The 16,572-nt window shown below is 38.2% G+C and overlaps 1 protein-coding gene across 5 annotated transcripts in view; it reads right to left on the bottom strand.

Annotated features, from left to right (window-relative positions):
- The window catches only part of LOC124259611 (FMRFamide receptor-like), a 195,936-nt gene that overhangs the window by 6,731 nt on the left and 172,633 nt on the right, over window positions 1-16,572 (bottom strand). The window contains exon 1 of one of the 5 annotated variants that reach the window (XM_046693778.1): window positions 12,021-12,337. The exons of the other annotated variants lie outside the window; for them this stretch is intronic. The gene's annotated coding sequence lies outside the window, so the exon portion shown is untranslated. Of the gene's footprint in view, window positions 1-12,020; window positions 12,338-16,572 lie in introns of those variants that run through there. 5 annotated transcript variants of the gene reach the window in all.

Below are 16,572 nucleotides of genomic sequence, written 5' to 3'. Positions count from 1 at the left end.
GGGTTAATGTTTTGATAACGCTTAGTCCAGATGAGCCATAGTTCGTTTCAACAAAATAATCAATTAGTGAGATTAGTGAAATTTGTATTATAGTGAGATACATGTACACTGATATGGTATTATTTTATGTTTTTTATTTTATATGGGGTTTTTTTTAGGATTTGAGGAAATGCTCAATTGGTGACATTAGTGACATTTGTATTTAAGTGAGATACATTTATATGGTATTATTTGAATTCTCTTGGAGGATTTCAGGAAATGCTCAATTAGTGTTATTTGTGAAATGATTTTACCTAGTCCAAGATTATTTATGCAGAAATATTTATTATTCCGAGCACAAACATTTAGGCCTCTGGTTTCAAAAAGACGCAAATTGGACTGCACAGATAAATTCTGTACTTAATAAAGTTTCACCAATGATAAATTATTTAAGGAGTTACAAATTACCAAAAAAAAACACTATTCGATATGTATAAAGCCTTTATTCTGCCATTATTTGATTATTGTATTGTAATTGGGGTAATAATAACTATGTTTAAACCGACTTTTCATATTACAAACAAACGCACACACACTTGCATACTTCTTAAATCGTGTGGCAAAGTAGATATAGACTACATCCCTCAAACAAAGGCTCACGCTTCGGTGGCTAATGCTAATTACCTGGCGCACATCTCTCACCTAGCCATAGCGCAATGTTGTCTTAACAAGACCTTTTCCGTTAGACTCTGGCTAAGTGAGAGTGAACCCCATTGAGACACTCGCCATTTGATGTAAGATAAAAATAAGAGCAGCAGGACGCAGGGTGGATATGATAATAAAAAAAGTCATTTCCACATTTAAAGAAGTAACACATCTCATAAGGTGAATTTTACAGCCTTTGGGACTTCCAAATCATGATGCGCATGAGGAAATGTCTTTGAAAATGTATCAACTGAGACCGACTGTACTACTCTTTCAACATCGTGTTCATATGCGAGGGAACCCATTCTGTAATTAGGGTTCCTAGATATAGGTTCCCACGTTAAGTCTATATAAGCTCATATTTGTGTAATTTACATCGTTTATCAACAGCGAAAGCAGTTGCTTTGATCTCTACGTTTGCTTTCTGTGAACATCTAGCTTCATAACTGAGATTGTATAAGATGTTTGGCGTTGTTTTTAATTTGTAAGACTGAATTAAGGTGATATAAAGAAATGTTTAATCTACCTGTGGTAGTAATATCAGCTTCTTTTAAAAACTTTTATAAAACTAATCAATAGTTTTCTGGTGTTGCTCCTCAGTTGTTACAAGCGAGTATTAATTAGATACTTTGGAAAATACATTTAACAAGAACTGAATTATTGTAACTGCGCAGTGAGTCAGTGAGTGGGTGAGGATTAACACCACAAGAATGTATGTATGTACATGTGACACATGCTGTTGTGACAGGCACCATAAAGTTAATGCACTGACACGGTTCTGACTGACCATATAATAATTTGTGTGAATCTGTTGTTCAAACCTATACCTGAAACCAATGGATCAGGGTCGCTAACACTTTCAACCACTGAACCACCAATGTCTTTCTTAACGTCTAAGCATTGCCTATAACAAATAACCGTGTGTTACATATCAATATCGATAAAATAATGTATTCGCCCATATAATGTGAATGAAAGAGGCGGTTTTTATATGTGAGTACATGTCCTACTTCTTACATCCAGACAATATCATTGATGAGTTGGACCGAGATGTTCAGATATGCTTTCATTGCTATATTGGATTCAAGGACAGAGTCTACGCGATCCATTATGTCGCCACCTACGATGCCCTCAAGCTTAGGTTGCTAGGGACCTTTTTTTTAACCCGGAATGGCCACGGGTTACAGCCTGGCGTGGCATCTGATATTTCAAACCCTGACCAACGGGTCATGACAGGGCTGCAGGTACGTATCTAACTGTACGTTGGCTGATAACGGCCATCGCCATATCACCCTTGATATCCATGCGATATTGCCACATTGCGAGAGTATGATATGATATTGTCTATGGCGACAAGATATAGCAGCATTTTGATACAGACAAATATCGAATTAGCGATACACAACATACATATACTACCCATCAAAAGTTTAGACTCACTTAAAGCACTAACTATATGTTGTGTATATATATGTGGTTACATCGATGATGAATTCCTCAACTAACTTAGGGGAACCAACTGCAAACCTTATGCAGATGAACTGTACGAGGATCATGCATCAAATTGCTGAAAAGCATGGGCAAATATCGTGCATGTGAACAGCTGCGTTTTAGTGTAAAGTTTTGTAAAGAATTCGCCAATATTCACTGAGTTTCATCATTTATTTAACTCATGACAATGATATTTTCAACATTTCGAATTTATTTTACAATACATCAGTTCATAGGTAAACAGTACCTCTAAACAGTATGGAATATTTTGCAAAATCTAGTTTAGAACAGTTGACTGAAGTAAGTGGCTACATTTACATTAGTGAGTCTAAACTTTTGACAGGTAGAATACATGAATCAAGATGTAGTATAGCTGTAGACAAAGAAATATGTTACAGAATATAAAACATGAATTACAGTACGAAATATACTCGTGTGTTTGTTACTCTGAACACATGGAAAATGCATCATAACTGTACGTACCTTAACTTGACACTGGCTGTCTTCGCGAGCTTATCATACTCGTACATATGCATCTCTGATCACAAGTGTGATAATATATATGTTATAAGAGGACAATGCTGTTTGGTTTGACAAGATGATTGTAACTTATATTTATCAAGTAATATAGGATGACGGTAAATGTCACATTGAAGTGCTCGTGTTGTAGTCACATGTTACAGTTCGTGGTACAAAACATTCCTGCTGTGAAAATCAGTGCGCAATGTGTTCGATTTCTGTGTGAAATCCATCCACGGTCACCTATATATTGGGAACGATTACATCATTCTCTCCAAAAACAGTACGTCATTGACAGTCGATTTCAATCACCTCTTCTTAAATAATATACTGTGAACTATTCATAGCATTTTCACTCACTGCACAGAAGTGCCACGAGAGTCGAGAATAACAGGAAGCTCTCAGCATAAGCTGGTCTTCTTTAAGGTCCAAGCATTTCAGGCGCAGCTAGAAGTAATTAAAGCATCTACCAATATAGTAAGTTTGGCAGGGGGATGCTCAAGTCTATACGGATGTGTGGTTTAACATATTTGTTAAAATGAAGTTGACATGTAAACACAGTGTGAAAATGGGTTTGTTTTCACGGGACACGCAGGGACCAGGAATACCACCCGACAGAAATAGACATAAGATACTTAGAACACATCACGAAAATAGATATTTAGAATAGATCTGTCCTTCCACACCTAATCTACATCCAATGACGCTCAGCATGAAAAGTGCTTAAATGATCTGTTTCATTCTAAAGGACGAAAGAGGACGAGTTAAATGAGGGCGTATGATTGAAAGGTGCAGTTTTGTGAAACATGTGCTTCACTATGCAAATCGGATTAACATAGGTCTCAGCGTGATATATTGGGAAACAACGGAAGACGCAAAACCCCAGATAGACACCAACATGTGTAATGTTCAAGTTTAATTAATTATATTGTGTGTTACTCTGTGCATGTAGGAATTCCTTCTCAGGCACACTATGAAGACATTTTCAGGCACAGTAACTGCACACATATGTTCCCATGAGACACAAGTCAAGATGTAATTTTACTCAAAAACGTCTCCAATACTGGTTAAATATGATACGAACAATGCTCAAATAAGGCACAATTTTGACTAGTATATGTCGCTTGGACGGTTCAAATGAGTACCAAATAGGGTTCACATTTGACAAAAGTACAACTGAAATGACAAAATTACATAAACGACAGTTTGCTTACATTGAACGTAATAAATGGCAGTTCCCTTTGTAAATCTCTCAAAGAGGATTCCGGGTGTGGAGTGGAATACGTTTCCCGTACGAAGGGGACAAAGTTTGACTCGGTGACCTTGTTGCTTTTGCATTATCGTCCCATGAATGTTCACAAAACAAGGATTTGTTTCGCGTTAACAATGTTCTTTTATATGCTTCTATTAACGATTAGCTGCTTGTCTTCAAATTTATGCAGGCTTTAGATACATGCAGTATTGTTGAATGTTCAACAACAAACAATCCAAAAGACAGGTCTCATATGTATGTTCCGTGCCAACACCAAGTGACCGCACTCTTTCATATTACATCCGCATAGGAGACAATTCAAAATGCTGCGCACAGGCTCATTACATCTCACTCACATTTAACATAATTATACTAAGGACACATGTTTAAGCTATGTGTACTAATGAGTAGGTAAACCTATTATAGTCCATGTCTGCATGTAGCCATCAATATCTTTAAACGATCTCTGTGAGGGAAGCTATTGTGATGTGAAAAATCAATAGATGAACAATATAATCTTCAATTCCAAGCACACAGTCATTTTTTCTTTGGAAATAGTTCATATCATAAAAAGCAAAAACAAAAAGCATTCCTTCGGTTTTTCGCACAAACACGCTAAATAAATATTAAGATACCAATGCAGCGAATTTACGTCACAACATGGCACCAATATGACCAAAACCGTCAAAGACATATGGCCATCCTAGGCGATCTACTTTTATCAGAGTCGTTGGTTTAATAACAACTTTGATCGAACGTAGACAATACACAACTATTATCAACGTCATCCTTTGTATAAATATGCTACAATAATCAATGTTATGAAATAGAACAGGTCCAACAAAATATGCAACGATCAGCGATTCGTAGACACAGAAAAAAAGATAAATGTATATTTTCCAAAACCGTCTCAATTACGTAACCAAAAAGACCCTAAAATACAAGACAATGAATTATATGACGTAGACAATGTGACAATCAAAGCTAGAACAGTGGAAGTGGCGTCTTAGCATGTATAATCACAAGGTCATTTACATAAAGTCCGTTACCACAAATAATCTTCCACAATAAGACGTCTAAAGCAGACAAACAACATGCTATGACCTTTCCCTTTTGCAAAAGATGAAGATTGTTTTCCTGAGTCAAGTCGTCATTCATCATCCGGAGCATATTCGTAACTTCCGATTTTTGCACTATTGCATGTATGAGAATGCTTGATGTCAGAGATACCCGCATAAAGATGGAACGAAGAATGTATGACCGCATGAGGAATAGGGTTGGGTGTTGCCAAAATTTTCGTATTGCGATATATTGTGATATGTGTTGGCGTATTGCAATATATATTGCAATACATTGTGAAAGTGTACCACATTGGTTAAGGTAATGAATTTGAAATAACTGTTTCCTTTCTTTTGAAACAATGCCACTGTCAGGACTCAGATGTGAGGGCTCAAGAGATCAATTGAAAATGTTTCCAAATTGAAGACTTCGCTCTAAAGTTTGGAACTCGAGAAAAAGCGTCTGCAGCGGCGTCCGCCATTTTGGTTTGTCTATCCTTGCAACGAGTGCCGGTAACAATCTATTTTTTTATATGGTTTAAAAGTCACGCAAATGCAATTATATGACCAATAAACATTCTCAAAACTATTAATGTATAATAATATAAAGGAAATGCAAATGCTGAAGTGAAGTTCGAATTGCAATTTACCAGCTAACTCATTTCCTCCCAAGCCCTATTTCCGTTCAGCCATTTTGAATCCCGAAATCTATGAAAAATTACGAGATGAGGAAAGTCGAGGGTTAGCAGGCCTACACATTTTCAGGCGCTTCACTGTCCCGGGCTTTAAGTTACAGCCCTGAATGCCATACTTGTCTCCCATAATGGTATGTTGTAGGTATGCTGAGTAACGAAGCAGACAAAATGACATTCAAGAGACACCTGGAACAGTTTTATATGGAAATCATATTGACCATACGACCCATTTGTCGCGGACTACTAACCTTAATAATATAACATACGGTGAATATGTTCATACGACCATGAAATCGATTGTAATTAGTTCGCAGTGTACTCACAATGCTATCAAAATAAAAGCACCAAACTTGTTCCATATTCATCAGATAACAGAGTCGATTGAACAATTGTGATAAGATCGTGAGCATTTGTTCATGAAGTACTACCGAAAAGCGACACGATCGGTATTCGCGAAAAGATGAGCGGTCATCCTGCCCCACTGGTAAAATCCGTCTCAAACCCAAGCAATTGCAAGACGCGTTTTCACTTTTACAACACACAGGAACATACAGTGTAAGTCTAAATACGAAATTGCATTAAATATCAGTTTTCTTACTCCAAATATGTTTAGAGCCTCCACGTGTGCACAAAAACAATTGAAAGCGAAGTCCTGGAATAATTACCTTGACAACTTCTAGCAACAGTCGCTGTTCGCTCTCTGTTAACTTGATAGGAAGAATTTGAAATGTAGACACCGAAGACAAAAAGTTACAAATGTTGATTATATGTTTGCTATAATACTAATTCGTTTAGGTGCCGAATCATGTCCGACAAAACCCCTTGGAAGCATACTTCAATAATTAGACGCCAGAACGTAGTTTCCACAGGACTGGGTGTTTTTACGAACTATAGAACGGATTTTTGTCTACTTCGTCATCCAGATGTGTGTAATGTCAACGTGCTCTCGCGAGTTTGAACATTCATTCTCGTCTTGGTAATACGACCGAGCTTACTGACAAGATGATATTGTTGAATCTGTATCGGGTCTGGTAACAGTACAGTCTAGCATTTATTCCATTATCTACTAAGCTAATTAACGCTAAGCTCAGTACTAATACAGCTATATGACGTTGTCGGAAAATATTCATCTATCTAAGCAACTTTGATACCGTGATATTCATCAGCCGAGTCAGAGAGTCTGCCATTTGTAACTTTTACGTCATAAATAGGTTCATAAAGACACATTTTAACCCGGATCGTCACGTTTCTACACCACATTTGTTTTTCTCATGGGTAGTTGTAAAATTCGCAATCTTGCTCTCTGCATATCTGCTAACCTGTCACGTTGCATCTGTAGACTTTTTCTTGTACATGTCTAAATAAACACGTCCACACTTCAAAGGCAAATAATACCACATTGGGTTGTGGATTAAGTATCTATAGAGGATATCCATTACTAATAATTATGATCATATACTTCATACTGAATCCAAAGTCGTACGCCAGATATTGATTAGTGTCACTGCTCGCCAGGTGTTGACTTACAACCTGTCACGCGCCTTTTTGTAATTATGGACACCACGTTGGTGACAATGGTCTTACGACCAGGAAGAACACATACGCAGATGGTGTTGAATGCAATAGACAAGGTAATTTAGTCGACAGACAGAAGAAGTGAGAAAACATAAACGCCACAACAATGTGTGTTGCGACTTTCTATTCTCATGCTTTTCACTAATTAACAAACAGGTAAGCATCCAGAAAAACTTAATTACATCCTTATCAAGTGTGACACCTGAGAATTACATGTTTGTCATATTCAAAACTGCATGAAGGCTGTCGAAATTGTTCTTACATGAAAACTGTCAACAATATTTGTGTAAGAGGCGACGAACAGGATCGGGTAATCTGACTACGGTGAAGTATGTAATCGTATGCAAATTGAGATGATTGATGCTCAGGATAGCAGTCACTTGATTGTCTGGTCCAGGTTCGATCAGTAAAATACCGCCTTCACAAAGCTGCATTGTTGCTGAGTGGGGCATTATACAACAAACAGAACTGGAACACAAAATCATCATGAGGATCGATGTACCCAACTGAGATACGATGACAAGTGTCCACCAAGTCAGCGAGCCTGAACATCTGATACCGTTAGTCGCCTCTTAAGACAAGCATGGGTTGCTGAAGATCGATTCTTACCCGAATCCTCATGGGTTGCTGAAATAAGATTTCTTATTCATGAACACACATGAGCTCCGAAGTATTAAATGCGTATGATATTTTCAGCTTGCTTCGTTAGATAATTAGTGAGCAACTCATCCCATCACCTTAAGATTATGTAGAAACGGCCGGTATCATGAGAAAAATGTTGTCAGACCATAGGACGTTACACTATAGATACCTGTGTACGTTGCCAATCAGGTTAACAGAAGCACACAATCGGACGAAGGAACAATATCATATTCAAATATCTATACAGTTATTCTACTCTTATCAAAAGAAGAAACAGATACGATAAATATCCAAATGTAATAGTAAGGGCATTGTATATCAATTACCCCACCAGATGTTCATGAAACGGCACAACACCATATATTTCCATTACAAAGATAATATCATGTCATCAACGGCATTAAAAAATATCTGATAAATGTAACATATGTCCTTTCACCATCAGCATTTATCCATGGTGCTGAAAAACCTGGCGAAAATTTGGATTAGCTCCCACAAAAAAGGCATGCAACTTCTGCATAGCGAATTGCGGCATCTCAGACACGCGCCCTGAGTGAAATCAACATGATAGACAGCATGAAAACAAATAAATCAACTAATATTGATGATAGCTTTTTAAGATTTAAATTTGATTCAATTTCATTTGTGAAATGACATTAATGTAAAACACTATATTTAAAAATATTTAACCAATATAAATGAACAGCTGAAAATTCTTCGCAAATTTATATGGCATTATTTTCTTTTTTATATCGTACATGATAGGTACTACATTGTGATTTTCTCGTCTTGACAGTGAGTACACAGCACAAAATATTAAATATGAAATATTTTCCCTAGATATTCTTGAACCATAATTTTGTGTCTAGATTATATGTTTACAGTGCATCTCATCCAACTAATTGGACACTAATTGGTCATCACCTTGTATATTCTCACTGAATCGTACAAAATATTATCGATCTGATTACATATGGTCTGCAAATCGACAAACCAGTCTGCAGACCCAAATTCACAAGATGACTCTTCATTCTTCCTGGTTTCGCATCATTGCAGGGATAGCTGGACTGGTAGTAGCTGACCTGTTATATGTAACCTGACCTGCCAAGCATACGTCATGAACGTCTCGGCCATGGCCACCTATTGTCGTAATTGCATAGTCAATAAACCGAAGAGGCTACTTCGCAAAACACATAGTCTATGACGCATATTCCACTGGGATCCCAAAAAGATCAACGATTTCCAATGTATTAATAATAATAAAATTAATCGCTGTGGTTTGTCAGTCGTATTCCAATTAACGGCGTTGCTGAGACATTGTATATAAGTAGCAAAACTCTTTCAGTACAGAAGCTCAGGGCGTGATATTAAAGGAAGTATTCTTTATATATACATTGATAATGCTCTGAGGTTACTAAGTACAATGCTATCAACGTCAAAAGAAATGAGTATGCCTACCAACACACACGACATGTGTCTCATTCACATTATATGTGCAAATGTCTAATGAAATAGAAATAATAAGAAGTATCTAACGAAACAGAAATAAGAAGAAAGGAGATGTTTCATTCATTTGGCGATATGTGTGCTTTAGGCTATATTAGTGAATTTGAGATATAACTGCTTTAGACCCGTGTAGATCCTGGTTAGAATTGGTTTTCAGCGACCCATGCTTGTCGTAAGAGGCGACTAATAGGATTGGTGGTCAGACAAGCATGTCATCGTATCCCAATTGTGTTGATCGACGATCATGCTGTTAATTACTGGATTGTCTGGTCCATACTGGATCATTTACAGACCACCGCCATGTAGCCGGAATATTGCTGAGTGCGGCTTTAGACAACAAACATGATAAATAAATAAATAAATAAATGAATGAATGAATGAATGAATGAATGAATGAATGAATGAATGAATGAATGAATGAATGAATGAATGAATGAATGAATGAATGAATGAATGAATGAATAAATAAATAAATAAATAAATAAATAAATAAATGAATTTAAGTGTACTCGAGCTTGCGGTTTTAGAATCATAACATAACAAAACATAAGGATTAACCCCTTTACCTAATCGCACGTGTACACAGAATGATGAACACTGTGACCAAGTCTTCTGTAAATGTCATTTTATTCCATCGCCTGTCATCGATCAAATGCCATAATGAAACTAATATAAATAGAAGCGACAAAACAATTATTCTACGAAATAACTGCTGAAAACATAATCCACTGTATGATTACTATCACGCTTGAATTTTCCTGTGTTCCCTTATTTGTTTCTCTCAGTATTTTTGGTTTCCTTAACAGAGTAGGTCACTGATGAAGCATTGAGCATTATCACGTGGTGCGAAACGACTCTTGAAAGAATCTTAAATTGAAATCTAAAATTACGTCGTTGTTGTTTTAATGGTTTTGTCGCCCCATGAAGGTCTTAACAAACGTATATACCTCTTACTATTTGAAAGAAGAACCACATGTAACGACTCTCACTTGTCAGCATGCTGGTATAGGTTATCCCTTTAGAAATCGACTCTGATGGAAAATTCAGATGCCTTCTCCTGATCAATTCAGCACAAAGTTACAAAGCATCACCAGATCAAACTGATACTTAGGCGATATATTTCTTCAAATCTCTGAAGGGCGTTTAGACGTGGAATGCATAAGAAGAGCAAGATTCATGGATGTCAACTTCTTTATTGTGAATAACACGACGTTTCGGAGTTGAAGGAGCAGTAAAGAAGTTGACATCCATACATCTTGCTTTACTGATATATTTAATGTTCTGTTATTTTCTATTACAGTTTTGTAAACGGAAGGTCAAAGAACATTCAAAGGACACAATTGAATGAACGGGCGTGGTAGTAAGTATCACCAACACGTGACTGGAATGTTCCTTAAATTTGTCCTTTATGAAAGTAGCACATGTGTTATTTACACAGTGTTGAAATCGCGGCACTTTCTCAACGTCGAAAATGCAGTTCGTGTGACGTACCATTTGTAATGATTTGTCTTCAAAAATAAGCATTTAGAAGACAACTATTCATCAATTCAAAACATAAGTAATTTTGGAGAACTAAAAGAATATTTCTTTAAACCCATTACGTGAAATATATATCGGGATTTGTCTGAATGATTTATCTGAATATATTCATCCATCAGTGTATGTATGCTTCTTTTCAGCATTTTTAATCTTGCGGCAGGATTAATATGTGCATTCCACCAGGTTTTATTTGTGTAACACTTTCATAATAAGGTAACCAATGTTTAGGACAGCATTATACACATGCATGTGATACCTTCGTGTTATATCCCAAAGCCTTGAACTGCTGTCAACACATAGGACATAACAGTACATTTTATATGTAGGACTAAACTGAAGGTTTTGAAAGGCATTTAGAAGTTGGACGAACATGAACACGTTTTATGGATAACTTCTGTTACTATTTATACGACGTTTCAGGACTAATTATTGCTCCTTCATCAGGTGTATAAAAAGGAAGTTATTATCCATAACCGTGCACATGTTAACTACTAAAATGGTTGAGTCGTTTGCTATATAACTCTGATGGGAAACAATGATCACTTCACAGTTTCTCATTAGATGTGTACTACTTGTGGGAAACACAATAATGTACCTAGAAACTAAAAATATTTACGAGTATTATTTGCCGACTGATGAGACTCAATGTTTATGACGCAATTAACTTCAGTGGTCATAAAGACCAAGCTACAACCACTGCTGCTTTAGCATGCTACAAGTGCCCAGAAACAAAATTGCAGTTTCGTGATTTTCAAATTCAGCTGTCAATTACCGGTACAACAGAGCCAAGTGTATGTCAGTGCATTTCTCCCTTGATGCACCATAAAAACAGGAACTTACTGGTCTTGTAAGTATGTGTCGTCGAAGAAATAATGTTAATCTGTTTCTGTCTATTATAATAGCCCCGAGTTTAAAAAAATAAATAATTTATTTGAAAAACTACATATGACCATCTATCATTTCCTTCCACTAACCATTCACGAATCTTGACATAAAGAAGCATTAATGAAAATCAAAGAGGCAAGATCATCATGGTTCATCCTAATCTGTCATACTTACGGACATCTTGAGTCTGTGAAGACTTTTTCCGATCCATGATTATCCCTATGAAGCCCCTGGAACGGCTCTAATCTATACATCTAGCAGTGAACGCAGCCATGAAATAACAAATGTGACGCCACATCAGTGAGATACAGGGCAGGACAAGATTAATTCTCCTCCTTGTTTCCTTTCATATGTACGTAATATCCAAGCTGAAAGCCATTACCAGTACATCTGCAGTGCAGCTCCAAGACTATTGAGCTGTCGCTATCCAAAGTTTAAGTTTCATGGTCGTTTCCACGTAATGGTTGGAATAAATGTGTGTATAATTATACAAATATCCCTTTGCACCTGCATACAAATTGCAATTCCAAACATGAAATGGGAACAGTGTTTACGGAATCAATGATAACCTAGTTTTTCATTTAGTAGCGCGATCAATTCCCTGGCATAGCTGGTAGTAATGTATACAGAATATCACACTGTCCATGTGACATCTGCGTAATAGCGTATCTAATACAGTAAACTGTTCTTTCACATGATTTGTGTGGAATTACGTCCTCAAGTTATCGAAACATCGAATCAGACTGACTCATCCTGAAAGGACAAGGCACGACAAGGACCTTCTTTGGCTCACAAGATAAAAATGACTAAAACTATAGAAATCATAATGAACGTTTTTCTGTGATTCCTATGAATAAGAATTTGACATTTCAACACCTGATGTGTTGGGTTTTTTACCAATATAACACTTAATGTACAGTTAAAGACCAAATATGCAAAACATAACATGTCTTATAGGACTGGGTGAAGCGTAATTTTAACATGAGTAAGTCTTTGACCGAAGCTATTTGGGCGATTTACTTGGAATTTGTGCAAGCAATCGTTAACATCTTGGGTAAGAGAGTTGACCACGGTTTGTCTCTTGAAGCTCGATAACCTTACGTTCTCAATCATGTTTGGCATTCTTATGCATTTTATCGTGCCTGTAGTCCAAAGCTTTCAAACGTAAGAAAGACACAATGCTTGTGGCCATACTTTAAACATGTCTGATAATAAACAACAACATTTGTAATTTCATGTTTGCCAAAGAGGGCCCTGATCCAACCACGTGTTTTTCACAGGTGAAAAGTTCGCTAGACCCTGTGAGTGTTTATGGCAGGTGCTACCGAAGGGCTATAATATATGTTCACCATATTGTGAACACCTGGCATCGACACTATTTCATGATCCTTCATTTACACATGCTCATGAAATATTTGCAATCGAACATGGACTTTTACAAGATTTCTTATGATAACGGCAATGTTTTTGTCAACTTTATAGCATATCTTGTTAACGAGAAACATTTCATTAACCATTTTACTCCTTCAGACTATATAGTCTATGTAGAGCTTAGCAAATGTTCCTAGCTTTAGATAGTTTACAGGGTATCCTCTGTGTGTTGTGTCTTAGTCCCACGTGGTTAAGAAAAATATCTCCAGTTGCGATCATATTCACCTTGCCAAAGTGTTCATCTGTACTGCAGCTTAACATCCGACATCGAACAAAACGAGAACGGAAATAGATTAAGTCCATTCACTTTCCGTGAATGCTCTTCGTGTGTTTGTTTTCGTTTGCTGGGTTTCAGGAAATTTCTTGTTTTGTTCATGTAGTTGTTCAAAGATCTAAATATACTTACCCCAAAGGCACTGAGGTTTTAGTTACAGTTTTAATGTCAACAATTATCTTAATCTACTTCATCGTGAATTTTAAATCTGATAAGGCCCTGTACCTTTACTGTCAGAACTGCAACTCAACGTACATATACTCTCCCAAAACGAAACGCATCATGAAAATAGCAATTTCATGTAGCAATGAATTAAAACGTGATTCATTTTACAAAGGTTTTGCTCTGTTTATGAGTCCTATGGTGTTTATGCAACAAAACGCACCATCCGTAAAATACCCGTATTTAACAGCATGATTTTCAATTTCGGCGTGTAGTGTCACAGAATACACAATTCACATGCAATGCACGTGAGAGTTGGGTTCACATAGTCTCAATGATGGGTATAAAAGGTTGATCGCTGTCTGTCGATTATTCACTGTATTTGGAATATTGTTGACGAACGCAAAATGCCACGTCTAAGTGAAGCCAACCGTCATATCGCCATTGGTTTGCTTCAAGCTGGCCAGTCCCAACGTGCAGTTGCCCGACGCATGAATGTTCACCAAAGCACCATTTCACGGCTCTGGGAGAGATATCGACCGCAGAATGCGGTAGCAGATGCCCCTCGTAGTGGGCGACCTCGAGCGAGCACTGCGGCGCAGGATCGCCACATCCGGGTACATCACCTGTGTCATCGAACAGCTACGGCGACCAGTACCGCTCGACAAATACCCGGATTGAGGAGGCTTTCTGCACGGACCGTCGGGAAGAGGTTGAGAGAGGCTGGTTTACGTGCCAGAAGACCTTATTTTGGCCCTGTGTTTCGACAACGACATCGTCGACACCGAGTTCAATGGTGCACCACCGTTCAGGCCTGGAACCTACCGAATTGGCGTAGAATCTGGTTCAGTGATGAATCACGATGTCTATTGGAACGACGCGATGGAAGAATGCGGGTGTACAGACGTCGACGTGAACGTTTCGCCGACGCTTGCGTTCCCCAGGTGGACAGATTCGGCCGGGGAAAGTGTTATAATGTGGGGAGCGATCACCTGCCGTAGGATAAGTGATTGGGTGATGATCCAGGGCAACTTGACAGCTCAACGGTACTGTGACGAAATCCTACGCCCACAGCTCCTCCCAATCATTGATCGCCAGAGGGAGTTGTTTCAACAGGACAATGCCAGGCCCCACACAGCACGTCACACTAGAGACTTCCTCCAGAACCACAACATCAATGTGCTCCCCTGGCCCTCAAGATCACCGGACCTAAACCTGATCTAACATCTGTGGGATGCCCTGGGCAGACGGGCACTACAGGCAGAGTGGGCTGCGATTGGGCAACACGAGATTCTGAGACTTATTCGTTCGATGCCGAGGCGATGCCGTGCAGTTCTGGATGCCCACGGTGGTCACACGAGGTATTGACTTCAGCGCCACCACACGTCTCCATGTGACACTCAAACTGACATTCCTCGAGTTGGTGCCAAAGAAGATAGGTCTGCATTCCCAGTGTGCAATTTCGCTATATAACATAACAATACAGTTGAAATTCCTATATGCGTTTCTTTTTTGAGAGAGTATATTAACGACGTTTATTTGCGAAGCGGTCAGACGTTCTCATTTGGACGCGGGTTTTAGTGCGGTTACTGAGTGGTGAAAAACCTTCTTAAATTGGATTCTCCGACTACTTTTGCGACGATGCAAAGCTTTTTTGTTCCAAATCGTGACTTCCATCGAAACTGAGAGTTATTTTATACAGATGACTGGGTATCAATTCTTTATTAGCATTATTAACACCATTTCGTGTACATCCCAAATTTGAAAAGCGTGTGATTCGGAATAAATTGAATTGATACTATTTATTAGAGCGATTTAATCGATCGTAGCATCTGCATATAGCTAACCTGATGTTCCGTTGTCCTGAAAGAACTGGAAGCCATCCATTGTATTATAACGTCATGTACAATATACAAAGAATGATCACGCCACGCCACGCCACGCCACGCCACGCCACGCCACGCCACGCCACGCCACGCCACGCCACGACGGTCTGGTCAAGACTCAATTATTTACACGCCGATATCTACAGCTAGAATATGGCTAAGACAGCAACAAACAAAACACTAGGGTTCGATGCTCGGACCTTGTGATAACTGAACACTCGAAATGCTTGATGGCATATTTCTTTTCATCGTATAATCAATACTTCTCCATGTCTAGGCATGATTAAACTGTTAACAAAGAACGACAGTGCCAAAGAATACTCAATCTCCACTATCCTCAGAAACATTCCGTTTGGTGTAAAGGGGAAAATAGAAATGAAAAGTTATATGAACGGATCACTGAAAATATTGCCATGGGAGCTATACAGAAAAACACCTTTATTTGTTTCATTTGAAACTATTCATATTGAGAAAACGTTTGAAAGTCTTATTATTGTTCAGGAATATTACAGTGGCCGTCTAGCCATTAAGAATTGAGCAGACTAATAATAATAATATTGCTAATATTTGCGCCTAGAATCCAACGCGATGCTGTTCTCTGGCGTTGCATTATTACCCAGACGGAATTGGACTTTCAAAGCTGCTACTAAGCGCTAAGACCGTATAGGTCCGCTTTTCAGGTACCCATTTTAAACAGCTGGGTGGACTGAGTGCAATGTGGACGAAGTGCCTTGCCCAGGGACACAACACAGTATGAGACCCAGGTCACAAATTTTGGTGTCTCCACCGGGATGCGAGAGTCCAGCATGCTAACCACTACATCACTGTGCTGACACGTTTTGCTTGGATCTTGAATTAAAAAATACAAGAGCACGTAAAAGCACTGATAACTGAGCAAGTGAAGATGTCTACCCAAAGAGCAGGTCATACTGACACTGTTGACGGACACCAGGTGTCATCATTGATTTTCAGT

The sequence above is a fragment of the Haliotis rubra genome, unplaced genomic scaffold (assembly GCF_003918875.1).
Source record: "Haliotis rubra isolate DU_JTF1 unplaced genomic scaffold, ASM391887v1 Scf73, whole genome shotgun sequence".
NCBI classification, from domain to species: domain Eukaryota; kingdom Metazoa; phylum Mollusca; class Gastropoda; order Lepetellida; family Haliotidae; genus Haliotis; species Haliotis rubra.
This window is presented reverse-complemented; position numbering and strand designations above follow the sequence as displayed.